Source organism: Schistocerca nitens, chromosome 6 (genome assembly GCF_023898315.1).
Source record: "Schistocerca nitens isolate TAMUIC-IGC-003100 chromosome 6, iqSchNite1.1, whole genome shotgun sequence".
NCBI lineage: Eukaryota > Metazoa > Arthropoda > Insecta > Orthoptera > Acrididae > Schistocerca > Schistocerca nitens.
The window spans coordinates 122,770,771-122,794,397 of NC_064619.1; the positions used below are offsets into that span (position 1 = coordinate 122,770,771).

The following is a 23,627-nucleotide window of genomic DNA, read 5'->3' on the forward strand; positions in this document are numbered from 1 at the left end:
TTTATGTTGTAAGGCAAGCTGTTGATGTATTATTTTTGCTACATTGTCATGTCTTCTGGGGTATTCTGTATTTGTTAGTATTGTACATCCGCTTGTGATGTGATCTACTGTTTCTATTTGTTGTTTGCAAAGTCTGCATTTATCTGTTGTGGTATTGGTATCTTTAATAATATGCTTGCTGTAATATCTGGTGTTTATTGTTTGATCCTGTATTGCAATCAGGAATCCTTCCGTCTCACTGTATATATTGCCTTTTCTTAGCCATGTGTTGGATGCGTCTTGATCGATGTGTGTGCCGGCCGCTGGTGGCCGAGCGGTTCTGGCGCTACAGTCTGGAACCGCGCGACCGCTACGGTCGCAGGTTCGAATCCTGCCTCGGGCATGGATGTGTGTGTCGTCCTTAGGTTAGTTAGGTTTAAGTAGTTCTAAGTTCTAGGGGACTTATAACCTCAGCAGTTGAGTCCCATAGTGCTCAGAGCCATTTGAACCATTTTTTGATCGATGTGTGGCTGTGTTAGATGATACGGCTGCTTGCCATGTAGTGTTTTCTTTTTCCAATTTACTTTCTTCGTATCTGTTGATGTTATGTGATCTAAAGGCTTGTAGAAGTGGTTATGAAATTGCAGTGGTGTAGCCGATGTATTTAGATGAGTGATTGCTTTGTGTATTTTGCTAGTTTCTGCTCGTTCTAGAAAGAATTTTCTTAAATTGTCTACCTGTCCATAATGTAGGTTTTTTATATCGATAAATCCCCTTCCTCCTTCCTTTCTGCTTAATGTGAATCTTTCTGTTGCTGAATGTATGTGATGTATTCTATATTTGTGGCATTGTGAACGTGTAAGTGTATTGAGTGCTTCTAGGTCTGTGTTACTCCATTTCACTACTCCAAATGAGTAGGTCAATATTGGTATAGCATAAGTATTTATAGCTTTTGTATATATTTTTCTTTTAGTTCTTCTTTAATATTTGTATTATCTATTCCTATTTTTTGTCTGTAGCCTAGATATTTATAGGCATCTGTTTTTTTCCATCGCTTCTATGCAGTCGCTGTGGTTATCCAATATGTAATCTTCTTGTTTAGTGTGTTTTCCCTTGACTATGCTATTTTTCTTACATTTGTCTGTTCCAAAAGCCATATTTATATCATTGCTGAATACTTCTGTTATCTTTAGTAATTGGTTGAGTTGTTGATTTGTTGCTGCCAGTAGTTTTAGATCATCCATGTATAGCAAATGTGTGATTTTGTGTGGGTATGTTCCAGTAATATTGTATCCATAATTTGTATTGTTTAGCATGTTGGATAGTGGGTTCAGAGCAAGGCAGAACCAGAAAGGACTTAATGAGTCTCCTTGGTATATTCCACGCTTAATCTGTATTGGCTGTGATGTGATATTATTTGAATTTGTTTGGATATTAAGTGTGGTTTTCCAATTTTTCATTACTATGTTTAGGAACTGTATCAATTTAGGATCTACTTTGTATATTTCCAATATTTGTAGTAACCATGAGTGGGGTACACTATCAAAAGCTTTTTGGTAATCAATGTATGCATAGTGTAGCGACCTTTGTTTAGTTTTAGCTTGATATGTCACCTCTGCATCTATTATCAGTTGCTCTTTACATCCTCGTGCTCCTTTGCAACAGCCTTTTTGTTCTTCATTTATAATTTTGTTCTGTGTTGTATGTGTCATTAATTTCTGTGTAATGACTGAAGTTAATATTTTGTATATTGTTGGTAGGCATGTTATGGGGCGATATTTAGGTGGGTTTGCTGTGTCTGCTTGATCTTTAGGTTTCAGAGAAGTTATTCCTTGTGTAAGTGTATCAGGGAATGTGTATGGGTCTGCAATGTAACTATTAAATAATTTACTTTAAATAATTTACTTTAAATATGTCTGCTTGTGAGATGTCTGCTTGTGTCTGTATATGTGTGGATGGATATGTGTGTGTGTGTGTGTGTGTGTGTGTGCGCACGCGAGTGTATACCCGTCCTTTTTTCCCCCTAAGGTAAGTCTTTCCGCTCCCGGGATTGGAATGACTCCTTACCCTCTCCCTTAAAACCCACATCCTTTCGTCTTTCCCTCTCCTTCCCTCTTTCCTGATGAGGCAACAGTTTGTTGCAAAAGCTTGAATTTTGTGTGAGTGTTTGTGTTTGTTTGTGTGTCTATCGACCTGCCAGCGCTTTCGTTCAGTAAGTCACATCATCTTTGTTTTTAGATATATCAAATAATTTAGTTAGATGTGAATGTGTTGAGGTGAACTTCTGTAGCCAGAAATTTGCTATTTTATCTTTTCCAGGGGCTTTCCAATCGTGAGTAGAATTAATTGCTTGGGTGACTTCATGTTGCAAAATTATCACTTCAGGCATTTGTGGTATCATTTTGTGTGTGTCTGTTTCTGCTTGTATCCACGGTGCATGTCTGTTATGTTGTACCGGGTTTGACCATATGTTGCTCCAGAAGTGTTCCATGTCTGTTATGTTTGGTGGATTGTCTATTTTAATGTGTGTGTTATCTATTGTCTGGTAAAATTTCTTTTGGTTTGTGTTGAATGTTTGGTTTTGTTTCCTTCTATTTTCACTTTTTTGTATCTTCTAAGTCGTTTGGCCAATGCTTGTAATTTCTGCTTTTTTTCATCTAATTGCTCTATCGCTTCTTGTTGTGAGATTTTACCTAACCTTTTTCGGTTTTTTTTTCTTTTTTTTCTTTTTCTTTCCCCCCCCCCCCCCCCCTGACATTTCATTTCTTATAAATTGTGTTAGCTCAGTTTTTCTATTCTGATCTGTAGCCTGTGTTGCCATGCTGGTTTTGTGGGTTTCTTCTGTGTGTTGGTTGGTTCTGATCTCTGCCTAGTGTGTATATTTAGTGTAGTGAGTGCTCCTATATAAACCAGTAGTTGTAACACTTCCATAGTTCTGTTTTCATTTACTTTGTTGTGTATGATTGTGTTGATAGTTTTTATTGTTGTTTTGACTTGTGGGTTATTTGGCGGTCTATGCAAGAATGGTCTAATGTCTGTATTTGTGTCTTTGTATTCTATATATGTCAGCTGAAATTTTTCTTCTATATCTAACATGTGTGTCACTTCGTGTTCTATTTGTGTTTGTTCTGGTGGCTGTCTTAAGATTTCGTTTTCCTCTGATTGTTTAATTGATGCGTATTGTTCTTTGTTTGTTTGCTCTGGGATTTTTGAGTCCATTACTGTATTTTCTTCTTCTGATTGCACATTATTTTCTTCCAGTATTCGTTGTACTTGTTGTTTGATGTTTTCTAATTCTGACTGGGGTATCCTGTTATTTTTTATTATTACATGAATCTGATCAGCTAGTCGTTGTTCTGTTAAATTTTTTAATTCTGAGTATCTGGTAATAAATGTTGTGTATACTTGTGATCTGTATCCAGTTGTGTTGGTTCCTAAGTTTGTTGCTTGGTAATAACAGAACATGAGGTGTCGATTAACTTCATCTGACCATCTCATCCTCTGTCTTTGTTTTCCTTCTAGGGTGGTTGCAGGAAGCATATCCTGCAAAACACCTCTATTTGGATTTAAATCATTTTCCAGTTGGCTAGCAGTGTCGTTACCATTGTGGGCGGGCATAGGGTTCAAGCGTCGTCCCCGACCATGACGGCGCTTGTCCAAGGCTTCTTTAGTTCTGTCCTGAACCAACTAATCACACTAAAAGGGGGGTTAGTCCTATTAGTGGTTGGTTCTTTTCGTCACCTTTTACGACTGGCAGAACATACCGGAGGCCTATTCTTTTCCCGGGCCTCCACGGGGTTTATTATTATCATCGTTATTATTATTATTATTATTATCTTTTTTAATATTTTTTTATTTTTTTTTATTTTTTTTATTTTTTATTTTTTACAGTGACTGCAAACCATGGAGGTTCCCTCCCATTATGAACTGTTCTACTGGGTACATATCTATCCAGTGTGTGGTCAGCTATTGTTTTAAACTAGAGCCAGAATTCCTCTACATACTTATGACCTGTGCTGAAAGTTTGAAGTTCCGCAGTGAAATATGACATTACTGATTTTTCATCTAGTTTACTGAACATGTATATCTTTCTGCTTGTTTTAGTTGTCCTTTGTACTTTGGTAATCATTGTTGCCACCACTGCGTCTTGGTCACTGATACCAATTTCGATGTGGACGTCCTCAAAGAGGTCAGGTCTGTTAATTGCCATTAGATCCTATATATTTCCATCGTGAGTAGGGTTCCTAACAATCTTATCTAGGTAGTTTCCGGAGAAGGCATTTAGTAATGTATCACAAGATGTGTTATCACACCCACCACTAAAAAAACTGTAATTTTCCCAGTTAATTGTTGGATGATTAAAATCTTCTCTGATATGAAATTATCATATGGCATTTATTGGCCGGGCTATCCCCTTCGGGGTTCGGCCGCTTTATTGCAACAAGTCTTTTTAGTTTGCGCCACTTGACTTGCATGTCAGTGATGATGAAGAAAACACAACACCCAATCCCATGCTGGGAATCGAACCCAGGCACCCTTGCATGGTAGGCGGTAACACTACTGCTGCGCTACAGAGGTTGACTATCTTCACTGATGATTACAGAATGATTGTGGAACTCATGTAAAGTGAAATGGGGTTTTCTCTATAGTAATAATAATAATAATAATAATAATAATCTGCTGCTGATGCAGTTATATACAGTGAAGCACTGTTTGAAAAGAGGTGCACAAATTTTCAAACAGATCTTGATAATGTTACAAAATGGTGCAGTGATTGGAAACTTGCTTTAAATGATCAGAAATGTAAAACTTTGCACCTCACAAAATGAAAAATACGTAGTATCGTATGACTATCTACCTCTACATGTTGTTGTTGTTGTCTTCAGTCCTGAGACTGGTTTGATGCAGCTCTCGATGCTACTCTATTCTGTGCAAGCTTCTTCATCTCCCAGTACTCACTGCAACCTACATCCTTCTGAATCTGCTTAGTGTATTCATCTCTTGGTCTCCCTCTACGATTTTTACCCTCCACGCTGCCCTCCAATGCTAAATTTGTGATGCCTCAGAACATGTCCTACCAAGCAGTCCCTTCTTCGTGTCAAGTTGTGGCACAAACTCCTCTTCTCCCCAGTTCTATTCAATACCTCCTCATTAGCTTTGTGATCTACCCATCTCATTTTCAGCATTCTTCTGTAGCACCACATTTCGAAAGCTTCTATTCTCTTCTTGTCCAAACTATTTATCATCCATGTTTCACTTCCATACATGGCTACACTCCATACAAATACTTTCAGAAACAACTTCCTGACACTTAAACCTATACTTGATGTTAACAAATTTCTCTTCCTCAAAAACACTTTCCTTGCCATTGCCAGTCTACATTTTATATCCTCTCTACTTCGACCATCATCAGTTATTTTGCTCCCCAAATAGCAAAACTCCTTTACTACTTTAAGTGTCTCATTTCCTCATCTAATTCCCTCAGCATCACCCGACTTAATTCGACTACATTCCATTATCCTCGTTTTGCTTTTGTTTATGTTCATCTTATATCCTCCTTTCAAAACACCGTCCATTCCGTTCAACTGCTCTTCCAAGTCCTTTGCTGTTTCTGACAGAATTACAATGTCATCGGCGAACCTCAACGTTTTTATTCCTTCTCCATGAACTTTAATACCTACTCCGAATTTTTCTTTTGTTTCCTTTACTGCTTGCTCAATATACAGATTGAATAACATCGGGGACAGGCTACAACCCTGTCTCACTCCCTTCCCAACCACTGCTTCCCTTTCATGTCCCTCGACTCTTATAACTGCCATCTGGTTTCTGTACAAATTGTAAATAGCCTTTCGCTCCCTGCATTTTACCCCTGCCACCTTTAGAATTTGAAAGAGAGTATTCCAGTCAACATTGTCAAAAGCTTTCTCTAAGTCTACAAATGCTAGAAATGTAGGTTTGCCTTTTCTCAATCTATTTTCTAAGATAAGTCATAGGGTCAGTATTGCCTCACGTGTTCCAACATTTCTGCGGAATCCAAACCGATCTTCGCCAAGGTCGGCTTCTACCAGTTTTTCCATTCGTCTGTAAAGAATTCGTGTTAGTATTTTGCAGCTGTGACTTATTAAACTGATAGTTCAGTCATTTTCACATCTGTCAACACCTGCTTTCTTTGGGATTGGAATTATTATATTCTTCTTGAAGTCTGACGGTATTTCCCCTGTCTCATACATCTTGCTCACCAGATGGTAGAGTTTTGTCATGACTGGCTCTCCCAAGGCCATCAGTAGTTCCAATGGAATGTTGTCGACTCCCAGGGTGTTTCGACTCAGGTCTTTCAGTGCTCTGTCAAACTCTATACGCAGTATCGTATCTCCTATTTCATCTTCATCTACATCCTCTTCCATTTCCATAATATTGTCCTCAAGTACATCGCCCTTGTATAGACCCTCTATATAGTCCTTCCACCTTTCTGCTGTCCCTTCTTTGCTTAGAACTGGGTTTCCACCCGAGCTCTTGGTATTCATACAAGTGGTTCTCTTTTCTCCAAAGGTCTCTTTAATTTTCCTGTAGGCAGTATCTATCTTACCCCTAGTGAGATAAGCCTCTACATCCTTACATTTGTCCTCTAGCCATCCCTGCTTAGCCATTTTGCACTTCCTGTCGCTTTCATTTTTGAGACGTTTGTATTCCCTTTTGCCTGCTTCATTTACTGCATTTTTATATTTTCTCCTTTCATCAATTAAATTCAGTATTTCTTCTATTACCCAAGGATTTCTACTAGCCCTCGTCTTTTTACCTACTTGATCCTCTGCTGCCTTCACTACTTCATCTCTCAAAGCTACCCATTCTTCTTCTACTGTATTTTTTTCCCACATTCCTGTCAAATGTTCCCCTATGCTCTCCCTGAAACTCTGTACAACCTCTGGTTTTGTCAGTTTATCCAGGTCCCATCTCCTTAAATTCCCACCTTTTTGCAGTTTCATCAGTTTTAATCTACAGTTCATAACCAATAGATTGTGGTCAGAGTCCACGTCTGCCCCTGGAAATGTCTTACAATTTAAAACCTGGTTCCTAAACCTCTGTCTTACCATTATATAATCTATCTGAAACCTGTCAGTATCTCCAGGCTTCTTCCATGTATGCAACCTTCTTTTTTGATTCTTGAACCAAGTGTTAGTTATGATTAAGTTATTCTCTGTGCAAAATTCTACCAGACGGCTTCCTCTTTTATTTCTCTCCCCCAATCCATATTCACCCACTATGTTTCCTTCTCTCCCTTTTCCTACTCTCAAATTCCAGTCACCCGTGACTATTAAATTTTCGTCTCCCTTCACTACCTGAATAATTTCTTTTATCCCATCATACCTTTCATCAATTTGTTCATCATCTGCAGAGCTATTTGTTATATAAACTTGTACTACTGTAGTAGGCATGGGCTTTGTGTCTATCTTGGCCACAATAATGCGTTCACTATGCTGTTTGTAGTAGCCTACCCGTACTCCTAGTTTTTTATTCATTATTAAACCTACTCCCGCATTACCCCTATTTGATTTTGTGTTTATAACCCTGTAATCACCTGACCAAAAGTCTTGTTCCTCCTGCCACCGAACTTCACTAATTCCCACTATATCTAACTTCAACCTATCCATTTCCCTTTTTAAATTTTCTAACCTACCTGCCCGATTAAGGGATCTGACATTCCAAGCTCCGATCCGTAGAACGCCAGTTTTCTTTCTCCTGATAATGACGTCCTCTTGAGTAGTCCCCGCCCGGAGATCCGCATAGGGGACTATTTTACCTCCGGAATATTTTACCCAAGAGGACGCCATCATCATTTAACCATACAGTAAAGCTGCATGCCCTCGGGAAAAATTACGGCTGTAGTTTCCCCTTGCTTTCAGCCGTTCGCAGTACCAGCACAGCAAGGTCGTTTTGGTTAGTGTTACAAGGCCAGATCAGTCAATCATCCAGACTGTTGCCCCTGCAACTACTGAAAAGGCTGCTGCCCCTCTTCAGGAACCACACGTTTGTCTGGCCTCTCAGCAGATACCCCTCCATTGTGGTTGCACCTACGGTACGGCCATCTGTATCGCTGATGCATGCAAACCTCCCCACCAACGGCAAGGTCCATGGTTCATGGGGGTACATACATACTCCATAAGCCACTGTACGGTCCATGGCAGAGGATACCCTGTACCAATATTAGTCATTTCCTTTCCTGTTCCACTAGCAGATAGAGTGATTGAAAACCGACTCCCTGTATACCTCCACATGAGCCCTAATTTCTTGTATCTTATTTCCCTGGTCCTTTGTTGAAATGCATGTTGTAGCAGTAGAAGCATTCTGCATCCCAGTTCTCTAAATTTTATCAATAGGGTTCCACTGAAAGAATGTCAGTTTCCCTCCAGGGATTTCCATTGTGTTCCTGAAGCATCTCTGTAATACTTGCATGTTGTTCGAACCTGCAGGTAAAAAAATTAAATTTCTTCAGTGTCTTCCTTTAATCAGACCAGCTGCAGATCCCAAACACTCAGGCAGTCCTCAATAAAATGTAACACTAGCATTCTATATGCAGTCTCCTTTACAAATGAACCACACTTCTCCAAAAATCTCCGAAGAAACCTATGTTGACCATTCGCCTTGTGTACCACAGTCCTTATATGCTCGTTCCATTTCATGTTACTTTGCAATGTAACATCCAGATGTTTATACGGCTGTACTACTAATGCTGTATCTGGACATTACGGGTTTGTTTTTCTTACTCAGCTGCACCAACTTACATTTTTCTACGTTTGGAGCCAGCTGCTATTCATCACACCAACTAGAAATTTTGTCTGAGTCACCTTGTATCATCCTACAGTCACTTATCTTCAGCACCTTCCAGAATACCACAGCATCATTAGCAAACAACTGCAGATTGCTGCCCATCCTGTCTGCCAGATCATATATGTATACAGAAAATAATAGCGGTCCTATCTCACTTCCCTGGTGCACTCCTGAAGATACCCTCGTCTCTGATGAACACTCGCTGTTGAGGACAACATAATGGTTTCTATTACTTAAGAAATCTTTGAGCCACTCGCACATCTGATCCTATTCCATATACTTGTTTCTTCAGTAACAGTCCTCAGTTGGGTACTCTTTCAAATGGTTTTTGGAAATCTAGGATTATGGAATCTGCCTGTTGCCCTTCATCCCTAGTTCGGTGGTTCGATGAACTCTCTGCCAGGCCCTTAAGTGTGACTTGCAGAGTAGTCATGTAGACGTACGTACATCATGTGAGAACAGGGCAAGCTGTGATTCATGTGAGTGATGCTTTCTAAAACCACACTGATTTGTGGATGAAAGCTGTTCAGTCTCGAGGAAATTTATATATTAAAACTCAGTATATGTTCTAGAATTCTGCAGTAAACCAATGCTAAGGATATTGTTCTGTAATTTTGTGGGTACATTCTTTTACACTTCTTATACCTGGGAGTCACCTTCACTTTTTTTCAGTTGCTTGGGGCTTTGCACTGGGCAAGCGATTCACAATAAAGGCAAGCTAAGTAAGGGGCCAATGCCATAGAGTACTCTGCAAAACTGAATTGGTATTCCATTTGGTGTGAGCTGGGTTTCACAGGATTGATGTTTTCGAAATTCATACTCGTTGGCATTGAGGAGGTCATTCTCTTCAAGATATCTCATTATGTTTGAGCCCTGAATACGTGTTAAGAGTCTATAACAAACCGTTGTCAAGAATATTGTTCACGGAATCTATGATAGATTATAGTTAGGAGTGGGGCTAACACTGCTGCAAATTCAGTATAGAATTTGACAGGGATTCCATTGGGCCTGGAGCTTTGGTAATGATTTCAGCTGTTTCTCAATACCCATGACACTAACACTTATTTCATTCATCTTTTCAGTGGTGCAAGGATTAAATTGGGGTAATTCTCCTTGGTTTTTGTTTGTAAAGGAACATTTGAAAATGGAGTTTAGCATTTCAGATTTTGTTTTGCTATTGTCAGTTTCAGTTCCTGTCTCATTACTCTATTCATCATAAGTATAAACCTGATATAAACATTACACCATGTATTCCTCCATGTTTGCTTGAATTTCATTGGATTCTGTTTCACGTGGAGCAGAAGCCAAGCTGTGACCAGTGAAGTCAAGTACGATCATAAGGATACTTTTCATGCTGATTTACATGCACGTAGACTGAGCGATAATGCGGGAAACAGCTTTACTAGCACATTAAACTTGGACAGCACTGGCTAGCCGTAAGTCCAACTAACCTGATATGATGTGAGCACTTGCAGTTCAGACATAAAAAGAGACAAGTAAAGAAACAATACAGCTTCAAATGTCATTTAATTTTTTAAAGAGAATGAAATAATATTCAGCTAAACTCCAGAACTACCGCACACTTCTTAGGTGACCAGATGGAAGTGACCAGATGGAAAGCATAAAATGCTCTCATTCTCACTTGACATAGTATTCTAACTACAAAGCAAGAGTGATGAAAATTTCTAACTTAACACAGAATATTTTTCTGAGCAAGCTGTGTGTGATGTGAAAGCATACTGCATGGATTTCACTGTACTGTTGAATTCTGAAGCCACTGAAGGTATTAATTACAGTGTCTCTTAGCTCCTTCCTTATCTTAATTCGAGAAATACATTTCAGTTCTGGAAGTGTCACGTGCTACGTTGATAATGAACCTATCAACAACAGAATCCACAAAGCCAACCAGGTGCTGCATTTTCTCCTCCTCTTTTATGATGAGCCATTCTATATCCTGCCAGCATTTGGCAGCGACAGGTGAAAAACCTGCATGCGTTAGTTCCAGCATGCCTGGCTGCTTAACAGTCTTGTTACTTCTTTGGGTAAATCCCGTAACTTGGCTCCAGATCAGTTCTGTTGGGTTTATATTGTAATGGCACAGTGGCAAATGTAAAAATGCAGCATTCGTATGGTGTGCTTGACATTGTGAAAATGATTGTTTTTAATGTTTCTAAGTCACTTATCCACACCTGTGATAGAAACCGATAGACATAGTCCAAATAAAGAGTATTTGGTTTTTCATTTTAGCCTTAAAAATTAAATTGTTATGTTTTCTTAATTCAAGCAACTTTTATTAACAATCTTTCATAAAATATTGATAATTAAGAATTTATATTTGAAATGAAAACTGGAATTTTGCATGCAATATGTAATTAGAAACAATAAGATGTGCATTATTCATAAGAAATGATGATGAATTTTGCAATTACGAGATGTAGGCATTTCAAATTCAAAGAGAGGGGAAAAAAGAAGAAGAAGACTCAAAAAAGATTCGAACCAGGGAACCGTGAATTGTAGTAAATTATCAATCTATTACACTATTGATTCCGCTAAACATTCAATGTGTGTTTGTGTCTCATCTGTATGTAACTTCAAAGCCGTTTTGCACTGTAAATTTTTGAAAAACATTAAGAGCAAGCTATTTCTCGGCATTTTTTTAACCATGTTCCACGTGCGTCTTTCACTACGGAACTGGAAGCAGCCTAAGCCGTTATCGTAGTGTGCATTAATAGCGCGACAATTGGAGCGCAATAGTGCAGGGGTTGTGACTGTACACAATTTTTGAAATCAAAACTACATAGCTAAAGTGTGATTAAGAAAAACATTGATGGCTGTTAATACATTTGAATATCTTAAAATTTCATTTAACGTGACTTAGTAATAATATATCTTATATGTAAATAGGACATACTTCCAAGAGCGTAACAACACCAGCATACGTGTGCTACGGCTTCTGACCAATCATCTCGTTTGTATTTGTTTACATCAGGTTTATTCTTATGATGAACAGAGTATAACTTTGGTGCCACTAACAGCCTTCGCGTACAAACCGAATTTCATTGGGTTCTGTGAACGATCACTTGACAATATTCTGCTACAGTACTCATTGAAGGCATCGCGCATTGCTATCGTGACAGCCAAACATGTTTCATTCATCATATCTCTATCTATAGCCCTACTCTTTGTTTTACACCTTTTTTTGTGCGGTAATCTCAGTTTCTTTCCGGTGACTGTATACCATGAAGGTGACTGTATACCATGGCGTTTCCCTCCCATTATGAACCGTTCTACTGGGTACATATCTATCCAGTGCATGGTCAACTAGTTTTTTTACCCAGTGCTGAAAGTTTCTAGTTCCTCACTGAGATATGACACTACTGAGTTTTTATCTAGTTTACTGAACATAAATATCTTTCTGCTTGTTTTAGCTGCCCTTTGCACTTTAGTAATCATTGATGCAACAACTGTGTCATGGTCACTGATACCTTTTCTGATGTGGACATCCTCAAAGAGTTCAGGTCTATTTGTTGCCATTAGATCCAATATATTTCCATCATGAGTGGGGTTCCTAACCATAGGTAGCTTTCCGAGAAGGCATTTAGTGAAGTTTCACAGGCTGTCTTTATCATGCCCACCACTAACAAAACTGTAATTTTCCCAGTTAATTGTTGGACGATTAAAGTCTCCACTGCTGATTACAGTATGATTGGGGAACTTAGTGTAAACGAACTCAGGTTCTCTCTAAAGCTTTCGGTTACCTCAGGTGGTAAGTCTGGTGGGCGATAAAAGAATCCAATCATCGTTTTTTGGCCATCCCTGATACTGAGTCTTGCGCAAACAATATCATATGCAGCTTCAATTTCTATTGCTATGTTTGAATTTCTTATCTGCTATTTCCCATTTGCCTATCCTTTTGATATACACTTAATTCAATCAGTTTCAGGTTTCAGCCAGCTTTTTGCTCCTAGTATTATGTCAGCTTCACTGCTTTTCATAATCTCTTCAAACTTTGACTCTTTGTTGCGAATGCTCTGGCATTTTACCATTAGGATTTTAATACTCTCACCTGTGGGAGGCATTTCTTTCGATCTGACACTGATACTTCTGGGTGTCCTACAGCTGTCATTATCTCGATTGGATGGGGAGTCACCTAATGTATAAAACTCTTGTGTGCACCCCGCTCACAATCAGCTACCTGAGTAGCAGCCTCTGATATGTAGTGCACACCTGACCTATTTAGGGGGACCATACAGTTCTCAAATGTATGGCACAGGCCCAGGTAGTCGCAGCCTAGCTTGTCACAGAATGTTCTAAGTCTCGGGTTCAGTGCTTCCACTTGACTCAGAACCAAAGGGCCATGATCTGTTCTGGGGCTAATGCTGCAAATCGTGAGCTTCGTTGCAACTCCACACGCGAAGTTGGTTTTCTCATCCTTCTCTGCCAGTCGCTGGAATGACCCAAGAATGACATTATAGCACAGGCCACAGGCACCTTTTGTTCCAACGTGCGCCACAATCTGCAGTTTGTTACTCCCTGTTCCTGCAGTGGCTGCTGGAATAGCCTCTTCAACATGTTGAATGAGGCCCCCAGGCATATACATTGAGTGCACATGGTGTCCTTTCCTGTCTGTTGCTCCCCTTTCCCTAAGGGGTACCAACATTTGCTGTACTCCTCCTGACACTGGGCAAAAACAGGTTTACCGAGAGCAAGTGAATTGAGTCCCGCTGGCTCAGTTTCAGTGAAATGCAGCACCTCAGGCTTGTTGGTTAGAGGAATTGGTAGAACTCCCTGTGTCCTCCCTGGTCCCCATCCTCCTTGTACAGGATGCCAAGATCTACCATTGAGATACCACTTGCAGTCAAGTAGACAGATAATGACAGACCCTGTACTTTCTGCATAGGAGACAGGATCCGCAGAAGAGGGTAGTACCTGAAGTACCTCTGGTACAGGTACACAGGTGTACGACTCTCGGGTGCTCTCCAACACACCGATTTGCAGCAGCTGCCAATGGTTTGACAGCAGTGAGGGCGATTTCCAGTTGCTTACGAATGTCAACCAACTTATTCCATCGTTGAGAGCAGTATTCACAGTTGGGCTGCATTTTGGTTGGTGCAATGTATTACAAGGCAGGGAACAAGTAACTATCAGTTAAACCCTCTGATTATCTTTTATTAACCTGTTGAACTAAAAAATTGCTAATTCCCTATGAGAATTAAAGCAGATACACAAAATGAGATTTCTATTAAGGCAACACAAAAATCTGTGTAAAAAATTTCTACTTTCCTAAAATGTTTTGATGTTAACTATAGCTGTTAGAAACATGAAAACAGAGTTATTTTACAATAAATGCAGGCGATATTTAGGGCTGCTCCTCATTAAGGGAAAACTAGGCATAACACAATATGTTGGTCAGAAAATCTGCTACAGTAACTAAATCACAGAAGTCGATTTGTTACAAATTGCTCATGGATTATGCGAAGTACAAGCTAGCTTCCGAAAATTCTCAAAAATGCATTTTTATTTGCATTGATATACAATGAAATTCATGGGTGCTGTATTATTCATTAACTGAACTGTAAACCACAAACACCGATTTGCTACTCTATAAATTACGTATCCAACACACTCATATTGATAACTTATGAAAATATAGTTTTGGAAGCAACTGAAAATTCTGAAACTAACGTATTTCTCACGTAATTGTGCAGTGAAATTAGAGAATGATTGTTTTGAATGAGGATAGGCCTACTTACTGTTCTCAAAAATTTTAAAAGCGCACAATTTAGTTTAAGCCTGTAATTTATGATAATATTACTAGTTCATCATGGTGTTTGCAAATGTACAAAATTTCACAATATATCACAATAGAAATGGATGCAATCAGTGAAAGATTACGCTGAATAAGTGACGTGAACAGTAAAATATGTGAATCTAGAACTTTAAATTGCCATGCGATCTTGTACATGCGGTCTCACATAAGGGAAAATTCCTAAGTTGCTTTGCGGTCTCACACAAGGGAAAATTCTTAAGTTGCTTTTATATATAAATAAACATGTACATTGCACAGATTTTTCACTTAGATTATGCTGTGCACACTTCTTCACTGGCATGCCGAAGAAGAACACTGCAGCAGAAGTTTATCTTGACCAAAATCGCTAAAATGTGCAGCTCCAACACAGCAAGTTTTGAAATTAACTATGAACTGAGGCAAGGGGGTGCACTCTAATGTATGCGTTTTACATAGTACTACAGAAGATTATAAGGACAGCTCAAATCAACCCAAGAGGCACAATATATAATAAAATGGTGCATTTCCGGCCTGTGCAGATGACGTGGATATTATTGCAAGAACAGAATTGGCTGCTAAAGAAACATATAGGTCACTGGTGGCAGGAGCAACAGAAATGGGACTGGAAATGGACATCGTAAATCCAAATCATGTGACCAATATGACTGGAACTAAATAAAGTGTTAGAAACTGACGAGGCACAAATAGAATCTCTTGGTGACCTCATAGAATGATATTAGTATGGAAATAAAGCAGCTTATTCACCTAGCTAATAAATACTATTATGGGCTGGCCCCACAACTTAACTCCAGAACTCTGTCCAGAAGAACTAAGAGTCAGCTGTATAAAACTTTAATACATCCAGTATAAACATATGGCTGAGAAAACTGAAGGACTCTGACACAACAATGTGAAGAGCTAATGTTTTGAAAGAAAGGTGTCATGCAAAATCAGTGGAGCAACGAATGAAGATGGAGCGTGGCATAGATGATATAATTCTGAACTTTACAGATATTAAAAACATGAAGTTCATTAAAATAAACATAAACTGCCCAAAATGGGTTGGCTGTGTTTCTCACATGGAACATGAGAACCTAACAAAAATAGCACTAGTGCAAAACCCAGTGGGACGAAGAAAGAGGGGAGGACTAACACATCAATACGTGGATGACATATAAGAAAATTGGAATGTTATTGGTGTTAAAGGTTGGAGACGCAAGACATGGGACAGGAATGAAGGGAATGATGTTCTAGAGTAGGCCAAAGCCCATCAACAGCTGTAGAGCCAGGAAGAAGTGGAAAAACATTTTTCGAACCAATGAAAGCTAAAATTTTTATTTGCAGTCCATGAAAAATTGAGAATGGAATAATAACAGTATTATGAAAAGGATAGATAGTTACTCAACATGTAGAGGAGATGTTGAGTCGCCAGTCGCCAACAGGAACAACAAAAAAGACTGCATCCCGGCCAAAAGACCTTCTTCTAAAGTAGACAACACAGACACACATGACCTCTGTCTCTGGCCACGGGATTGGACTGTGAGCAACTTTGCATGATGCGAGAAGCAATCTGGGAAGTGGGGGTAAGGAGGAGGCTGGGGTGGGGAGGGGGAGGAATAGCAAGATAGGGTTAGGGAACGGTTAAGTGCTGCCTGTGGGAGCATACAGGGAAGGGACAGAAAAGGAGATAAGTAGAGGAGGAAAGACGTTGAGTGCATTGTGGAATAGAAGGCTTTGTAGTATTGGAGAAGGTTGGCTCAAGGAAGATTACGGGAATGTGGGATATATTGCAGGGAGAGTTCCCACTTGTGCAGTTAAGAAGAGCTGGAAAGACTGCTTGTTGGTTGTTGCACCCACATAAAATGCAGCACAGTGGTGGCAGCTTAGCTTTCACAGGTAGCCCGGCCTTTGATAGGATAGGTGATACTTCTGATTGGACTGGAGGAAGTATCCAATGTTGCAGGCTGCGAGACAGTCATTGTCAAAAGTGTTGTAATGGGCAACATGTTCGGCAACTGTTTGGTCCAGCTGTCTCTTGGCCACAGTTTGTCGGTGGGCATTCATGCAGACAGACAGTTTGTAGGTTGTCATACTCATATAGAATGCAGCACAGCTTGTAGATCACATGACTGGTTTCACAGGTGGCCCTGCCTTTGATGGGATAGGTGATGCTTCTGACTGGACTGGAGGATGTGTGGGACAGGTCTTGCATCTAGGTGTATTACAGGGCTATGAGCTATGGAATAAGGGACTGGGAGCTGGGGTGGAATAGGGACATATGGAGATACTGCATGTTTCAGTGGGCAACGAATACCACTGTGAAAGGGATGGAAAGGATAGTGAGTAGGGTATTCCTCATTTCAGGGCACCACAAGAGGAAATCAAAACCCTGGTGGAGAATATGAGAATGTGATTCAGTTCCTCCAGTTCTGTCAGATGCTGAGTCATGAAGGGAATGCTCTTCTGTGGCCAGACAGTGGGACTTTGGAAGGTGGTGGGTGACTGAATAGATGAGGCACAGAAAATCTTTTTCTCTTCACAACATCCTTCACTTCATTAACTGCTTCACAGTCTGCGACATCTGGATCCTTCCTGTCAAGACCACCTTTTCTGAATTGTGCAGATGGGAACTCCCACAATATATCCTGTGTTCCTGTAAACCCCCAGGCCTCAATCTTCATCAGTTCTTGTTCATCACCTACCTATCCCTTTCCATGTTCCCACTCCAGCACTGCAAAGACTTCTATTGCATCGATGCACCTACAGTTTTTTTCCCTCCTCTACTTCTCTCCTTTTCCGATCCCTTCCGACTGCACCTTCATGTCCCCACCCAATCCCTGTATGTTCCCACAGGCAGCACTTTACTGTACCCAAGCCACCCCTATCCTGCTATCCCTACCGCTCCCCACCCCAGCCACCTCCTTACCCCCATCACCCAGATAACTTCTCCCCTCGTGCCCAGTTGCTCACACTTTTGTCTCAGTGGCCAGAGACAGTGATTTTGTGTGTGTGTGTGTGTGTGTGTGTGTGTGTGTGTGTGTACGTGCGCGCACGCGCACACGTGTGCGTGTTGTCTGTTTTACATGAAGGCCTTTAGGCTGAAACCTCCCATGTTTAGCATTCTTTTTATAGTGCTCGATTGTGACTCAACATAGCCTCTATACGGTGAATGCAGTTTATCCTTTTCATGATATTGCCATTGTTTTCGTAATGAATTGGATAATTCACTGTTTGGATATATGTTTTATTCATGCACATGTATCATGAAATGGATTGGTACAGGCTATCTGCAAGCTGGGACTACAATAAACATCGTGCCACATTCGCAGCACCTGCGTGTCAGGTGGTTTACTCCGTGTCGTCATGCCCTGCCTTGGAGGTGTGGTGCAAACCATAGAGGAAGAGCAACTGTTACAATACTTACGACGTTATATGGAGAAGAGAAAACTTGTTACACATTCACTCAATTGGAATCTGTTAAATAAGACAGACCACGTGTGGACTGGATCATTTTCCATATGATTGTGATGCTTCGAATGTTAAAACAACTTTACAGTTAAGGGTCACTGTACACAAGAGTACAATACAATATACAATACATTGATTATCAGAAGCATTGTATGTATTTTTACAATTGGATGTTGATTTTGTACTCTTTAACAGGCTGTATATGCCTCGGGACAACTGGAAAATCTGGGAAAAACCTAGGAATTTTTCCATCCAGGAGAAAACTGGGAAAAACAGGGAATTTTTTAGAATTCCAGGAATTTTCCATTGTTCTAGTTTTCAGTTAAATTTTTGTATGAGCATGATGTCAAAACTGTTAACAGTTCTAACAGGCTGCGGAAGAAATATTGCAAATGGTGGTTTGAAGGCCATCAAAGTAAATTTCCATTTATGCCAGATAAATTATAAGATGCGTGAAAATGTGTGATGAATTTCGTAAATCATGGAGCATTTGACTCTCACTTACACTTTGAAGACCAGCCACTTAGAAAAATTTCAGGCCAGAAGATCAGACATTGCCATCATTATTTAAAATGTTACTGGCACATTTCTGTTTGATATATCTTAAAAGGGTAACACAAACAAAAAGACCAGTATTATACGTGAAAGCTTAGCTTTTCTTGTAGCTATACACCACGTGTTCTATGCTCTGAATATCAATTGTCATTGGATGACGAGATAACGTGATGTGAGCTATGACTGGCTGACAAAAACACATTGCAAGAAAACATGCAGCGTACAAGTTGCTGCTCATCGAAGGTCTTTAAAAAAAAAGAGGGTTTTTTTCGCTTGGTATCTTTTTCCTAAAGTGCCGGGAAGTTTTATGCTGGTATAAAAATCTTTACCGTTCAAAGGATTGATAAGTTTTACAGTTATGAGGGAAAGTACACTGTCACTTGACATGAAGAAAGTATATTTTCACCTGAAAAAAACTGTACTTTCGCCTGGGGAAATAAATGTTTTCACCCATGGAAAAGCGTATTTTTAACTAGGAAATTCGAGAAAAATCTGGGAATTTTTTTCCTTGTCCACGTATACTCCATGTTTAACTTCCAGCACTACCTGCAACTCTTTGAGAAACGAAGTTTAATCGGAAGAGGTTTTCAAGTGTGCTGAAATAGTAAGATGAGCAAGATTGGATAATAGGATATCTTAGTTCCCAATCAGACTTTACTTTGTCATCCGATATCACAGTACAGAATCAGCGGAATGTTGCACACAGTAAGATGATTTGTAGTAGTTGTGACTTAAATTTTGAGGACTCATCTGTTGATTAACAATAGAAGCACCTATACAAATAGACCTGTTATTTTTTATTACTACTTTTTCACCACACAATTCTGTATCATGTGCCACTAAACAACTGCATAAGAGCAGTGGAGCTTTCCTTCGAATATTCATTAGAGACACACTACAGAGAGAGTCTTACACTAAACAAAGAACATGCCAGGTCAAGACAACAGTCTTTGAAAGTTCACACAAGCGAGCTTGCATAGAAGTGACACTGGAATGCAGTGTCAGTTGCCATTCATATATTCCTGCATTGTTGACACATCAACAGTTACTTCCTACATTACTGATACAAATTAATATAGTCTCCTGTGCTATATTACATTGTGGAGATTCATATGTAACAAATCCTTGAATGTTGCTCATCAGTCTGGGACACTCATTGAGTGGGATCAATGATCTAGCGAAGATCCAAATAAGATCATAAAGTAAGTGCTTGAGTGTTATGGAGATGTGCATCAGATTCTGATGGCACACTATAAGGTAGATGTTATGCATCATGGAAAGTTTAGTGTTAAAATTCTAAGTATAAATTCCAAGAAGAGTCGTGTAACACATTACTATAGCTCATGTACATCTTTGAAAATATCTGTGAGAGGAAGTCAAATGAAACTGAACACCTGCCACAACAAGACCATGGAATGGCTCTAGTCAAAAGTGATCACCTCACATGTTAAGATGTTTATCCCATTGGGAGACTAGGCAATCAATTCCTGTTCCATAGAACGCGGTCTGCCACTGACGGATCCACAACCACACCCACTCTTGTACTTCCTCGTCCGACCGAAACCAATGCCCATATAGGTCTTTCTTCACCATCAATGAGAAAATCATATGGTGAATAATCTGGGCTGTAGAGAGGATGAAGGAGTGTTATCCCACCAAATAGCAACCCTAATGATGACTCCAGAAATATAATACAACCACCTACCTATCACTAACATCGCGATTGTGAGGACAAGAGCAGAATAATTACAGCACGCACAGAGGCATTCAGTCCAGTGTTGCCACAAGTTCTGGAAATCAGGGAATTTCAAATGTCAGTGAAATATCAGGGAATTCCTACCACTCCTGTCAGCTTGCAGTGAGTGCTGCCACCACTTCTTGCCACTAGCTTAGCAGCAGCCAACGAGAGGCAGGGAAGCATGAGTAGTAGTTTGTTTGGATCTGATTCTCAGAGATTGTTGATGCAGCGGCCAGAGACGGCGGTCATGTTTGCGTGAGTTGTGTCTGGGTGTGTGAATATGTGTGTGCTCTCGTTTTCTGTCAAAGACTGTGACCGAAAATTTAGTAAGTTGCAACCTATCCCCATTAGTACTGATTCTCAGAGTTCTCAAGTTATCTATTGCATGAATTGATCACTGCAGTCTCATTTCATCAACATGGCTTCTGTGACACACGAATAGCTGGCCTCACGATTTGATTTCCGCAATGGGCCAAAACTGCAGGCCATTTCTTTGAGTATCCCTAATGGATTGGGCCTGCCGCTCTGAAGCCCATTGTTTCCCACTAATGTGCAGGTCCTGCCTGTCAGATCTAGTCTCCTAGATCTGCCCATAGCTCGGATCTGTCTTTGTGTGGCATAATGCGGTGGATTTTCGTGGTTTATCCATGGACACAGGACCGAGGTGGTCCTCGGCAGACCGGAGGCCTCAGGCGACGGATTTCAGGAATTGTAACTGTCTCTCAGCAAGTACATTGTACAGTGCATCATTATATACACATTTTATGTATTGTAGTACATTTTGGCACTTCAAAAGTAGCTTATATATTAGAAAGCGTGGATGGTAAGAAGAAGAAAATTTTAGCAATCGCTGGCATTGTTTATGCTATGTACTCGTATATTTCTTGAAAGAAAAATCACACAATACCTGTAAAATAATAGACATAACACAGTGGGTAATAACTGACAATAACGAACATAGTAAAACCAACATTTTATTGGCAGTCACCTATAGCGCCTTATACACTTCTTTCAAGAGGCCTTTTTTCTGAATTTATTTTTGATATTGGTACTTTAAATCTTTCGTGCGAAATGTGTGTTTCTTTCACCCAATGTGTTGTATTGAATTAAAATAATGACAGTGGTCTTAATGAAACACAGCTACCATTTGGCTTGCTTTCTCCATCTAAAAACAGTTAATTACAAAAGATGGTGATGTTAGTACAAGATTTTTGCTCACACGGGGGAGAAATACAGAAGTCCATACATTATTTTGTCAACTTATGTCTTTACTTACCTTTGAGATCCCAGAATTTGTCAGGGAAAAATGCTAAAACTTGTCTGAAAATCAGGGAAATATCAAGGGATTTCACTTCAGGAAACTTGTGGCAACCCTGCGATCATTCTTCCCATGCTCCACATGTGAATGGTATGGGAAGAAACCCTAATAAGTGGTACATGCCATGCACTTCACACTGGTTTGCAGAGTGTAAATGTAGATGTAGAGGCAGATACAGAATTGCTGAAGTGTAGCATTTTTCTGATTGAGGGTATGAGGGCAGACATTATCGTGCAACTTTGACTGCAGGACCCCTGTGCTCATCAGGTTCCTCAAACGTGGAACCACAGTTAGTGTGCAGTGCTGTGAAGGCAGTTTGCAGAAATTTCAATGCACCATAAAGCTGCAACGCCCTTGAATGCTATCAGATGGTAAAATGGTATTGTATTGTACTACAATGCTGGCCCCTCACTGCCAATCATACGAAGACTATGCTTCAGTAATTTGGTTAGGAAACTCTGCAACACCCTCCACACAGCTCAGATCATTTACTGTGTGATTGTTAGCGACTGAAGAAAGACATGCATGGACATCTGTTTCAGTCGGATGAGGAAATGCAAGAGTGGATGCGGTTGTTGATCCGTCAGCGGCTGACCACATTTTACGAACAGGAATTGGTCATCTTGTCTCCCAGTGGGATAAATGTCTTATCACTTGTGGTGATTACTTTTCAGTGGAACTGGTGGATGTTTGATTTTTATTTGACTGCCCCTTATACAGTGGCAAAATCATTTAAAATTAGATCTCGTACAGAGGCTTAGTGACAGTTGTTGTTCTCACTTGGAATTTGTGAATGGAGGAGTAAAGGGAGGAAGTGGTAGTAATATTAGTGTACCCTCTACCACACCCTACCTTGCAGAGTACAAGCACATATGTAAATTTCATTGTGTATGTAGTCTACCATAGTTAGAAACATGGCTGAAAAAAGTGAGAAAGATGTCCAAAGATCAGACAGTGATCAGGTGTTGCCAAAAGTAAAATTTTTGAGGACACTGAAATAAATTATGATTAACATTATGAAGCAGAAACATGTGTTGTTCAACTGAAGAAGAACAAAACCAGAAAGACTAAGGTATGAATTGAAAAAATGTCAGATATTTAGTTTTTGATGTTTTGAAGTCATTATATGATAAAGTGAAAGGTAAAGTTACTATAGCTACAACCTTTCCGACCCCTCTTAGAAATTGGCACTGCAATTAGTTGCTGAGCAGTTGTGGTTGTCCCACATCTATACTCTACAAGCTACCCATCACATGTGGAAGCAAGTAAAATGTTGCTTTACTATTCTTGGATTGCACACTATCAGAATTTTAAAAGTAAATCTCTCTGTGATGCACAACACCTTCTTTTAAAGGCTGTCATTGCAGTTAGATGAGCATCCAAATAACAGTCTTGTGTTTAATAAGCAAATATGACACAGTGCACCACTTTTCTTTTGATCTTCTCAGTCATACGTGTGATGGGTTCCAGACTGACTGGCAGTACACAAGAAGTATTCAGGTGGATGTTTTGTAAGCCACCCTTTGCATTGTGAATTATAGTTCTTCAGCACTATTCTGGAAAATCTCATCCTTGCATCTGCATCTAGAACTACAGACATACAGATTACATATTTTTCTGTAAGTGGGTTGGTACTGGTAACAGCTTTTTCCTGCCCATCTTAGCCTGCATGGCACCCATACTGAGCACTGAGGAGAAAAATATTAAGCAAATTAATGTACTTAAAAATAATTTGTTGACTGTAGTTAAACTTATCAAGGATTAGGAATTTCTTGATAATAAATTGTGTTTTTCATAAACTAATTGTACTATCAGCAATAACCAAGTTATTTGTGTGTTTCAATTTGATTTTATTATTTTTAGCTTGCATATGCTTGGTAGCAACTCTTCTCCTGCTAGTTTTGATAGTGGTTGTGAGGACTGTGCTGAAGTTCTTGTTTGACTACACTAAAGTG

At 39.7% G+C, this 23,627-nt stretch overlaps 1 protein-coding gene across 4 annotated transcripts in view; it reads left to right on the plus strand.

The window, feature by feature from the left end:
- Positions 1 to 23,627, plus strand: part of LOC126263138 (low-density lipoprotein receptor-related protein 12-like) — a 105,431-nt gene that overhangs the window by 65,758 nt on the left and 16,046 nt on the right. The gene's annotated exons all lie outside the window — the stretch shown is intronic.